The sequence below is a fragment of the Otolemur garnettii genome, unplaced genomic scaffold (genome assembly GCF_000181295.1).
Source record: "Otolemur garnettii isolate 467f Iridium unplaced genomic scaffold, OtoGar3 scaffold00011, whole genome shotgun sequence".
Taxonomy (NCBI): domain Eukaryota; kingdom Metazoa; phylum Chordata; class Mammalia; order Primates; family Galagidae; genus Otolemur; species Otolemur garnettii.
Window position 1 is genome coordinate 32,434,147 of NW_003852406.1, and position 2,261 is coordinate 32,436,407.

At 40.6% G+C, this 2,261-nt stretch overlaps 1 non-coding gene across 1 annotated transcript; it reads left to right on the plus strand.

Moving 5' to 3' along the window:
- Positions 1 to 1,267: 1,267 nt before the first annotated feature.
- Positions 1,268 to 1,329, plus strand: LOC111723435. Its single transcript, XR_002771968.1, has one exon. It is a non-coding gene; the product is annotated as a U7 small nuclear RNA (small nuclear RNA).
- Positions 1,330 to 2,261: the final 932 nt, after the last annotated feature.

The window sequence follows — 2,261 nt, forward strand, 5'->3', positions numbered from 1 at the left end:
AGCTTTTTTATCCCATGCACTCTTAAACCTTTACTAAATCTTCTGTGGCACCCTTAAATTATGTTGATCAAAAAAAAAAAAGTTAAAAAAAGAATATACTTACTGTGCTTTTAACTTCTTTCAAAAATAATATATGATCTTTAACAATTTTCATGCATACCTAAGATCCTCTCATGGCACAGCAGTTGAACATCACTTCTCTAAGTCCACACGTTTAAAACCACACACAGCATCTCCTGCTTCTGCGACATTTTCATACTCCACTCTCACTTCAGCAAGAAACTTCTGAGTCATGTTCCACAGATCCAGCTTCCCCATAACCCCTGCCTCTCAGCAATGTTGTTCCACCTCTGAAAGCGTCACCTGCTCCCCTCCCTTCCTCACTACATCAGGTGAGATGCCTTGTAGCTCCAAAGCCCACACTTTACAACTCTCCACAACACCAGTTTAATCCTATCATTCCTGTGATTCAAGTCTTCAGTGGTTCCTGGCTGTGCCATAGCAAATGTAAGGCATGACGACCTTAAGTGCTTCTGTGGGTCACACTACAAATCCTTTGAGACAAACTGTGTTATGGTCCATTATTTCACCTCCAAGAAACACAGTCCACAGTGTCCTTTCTGATTCACCCGTGGAAATTTCAACTTGCTCGGCTTATTGGTACAGTGTCATTTTTTCCATCCATGTACATTTTATGTTTCTTCATTTTTGTGTATCTCAAAACTTTTTTAATGACCCATGTGTAAGGTTGTTCACAATTTTGTCTTAAACTTGTATTAAAACTTCTTCTTCTCTTTTTTAGACAGAGTCTCCCTTTGTAGCCTTTGGTAGAGTGCTATGGTGTCATAGCTCACAGCAACCTCAAACTCTTGGGCTTAAGTGATTCTCTTGCCTCAATCTCCCAAGTAGCTGGGAGTACAGGCACCTGCCACAACCCTGACTATTTTTGTTGTTGCTGTTGTTGTTGTTGTCATTGTTGTTTGCCAGGTCTGGGCCAGGTTCGAACCCACCAGCTCTGGTGTATGTGGCCAGCACCCTAGATGCTGAACTATAGGAGCCGAACCTTATTAAAGCTCCTTGCCATTTGTACACATTAGACTGTATACTCCAGGAACACCAAAATTCTTCTTTACTGCTGGACACAATAACGTGTGCCTGTAATCCCAGCTACTTGGGAGACTGAGGCAGAAGGAGCCCTGGAACCCAGGAGTTCAAGACCAGCCTGGGCAATACAGTGAGACCCTATCTCAGAAAAATTTTATTTTAAAAATGTTGCAAATCTTTTAGAATTTGTCTAGCAGGTTTTCAAGTTTTCACTAGAAAACTCCCCATGCAGGATGTTAATAAAATTATTTTTAGGAATAAATAAAATATAATTCTTCTGTACTTTGTACATGGTACTTCTATTATGTATTTATTTATTTGTAATCAGCAAATAATAACTGTATATTTATAGGGTACCATGTGATGTTGTCATCCATGATGTGTACATTGTAGAAAGAATAAAACTAGCTAATTAATGTATCCATCACCTGACCAACTTAATTTCTTGTGGTAAAAACATTTAAGATCCATACTTTAGCAATGTTGACAGGTTTAATACTACGGTGTTGTTGCTGTGGCCACCACGCCATGCGCTATATCACCAAAACTTACTCCTCAAGTCTAACGGACACTTTGTGTCCTTTGATCGACATCTCTCCTTTATCCCATCTCCCTCCCTCCTCCTCCCTCTGGTATCCTCCTTTCTATTCTGTTTCCATGAGATTGGCTTTTTAAGATTCTACATATAGGCTGGGAGTGGTGGCTCATGCCTATAATCCCAGCACTTGGAAGGCTGAGGTGGGTGGATTGCCTGAGCTCACAGGTTCAAGACCAGCCTGAGCCAGAGTGAGATCTCATCTCTAAAAATAGCTGGGCATTGTGGTCGGTGTCTGTAGTCCTAGCTACCCAGGAGGCAAGGCAAGAGGATTGCTTGAGCCCAAGAGCTTGAGGTTGCTGTGAGCTATGATGCCACAGCTCTCTACCGAGGGCAACAAAATGAGACTCTATCTCAAAAAAAAAAAAAAAAAGAAAAAAGCAGTTGTTGCAGTTTTATTCGCAGATACAATAGGATTTAAACCAACAAAAGTAACCAAAGATAAAGATGGCCACTTTTTATTTGTTAAGGGCAATACTCAGTATGATGAGATCTCAATTATCAATATCTATGCACCCAACCAGAATGCACCTCAGTTCATAAAAGAGACTCTAACTGGCAT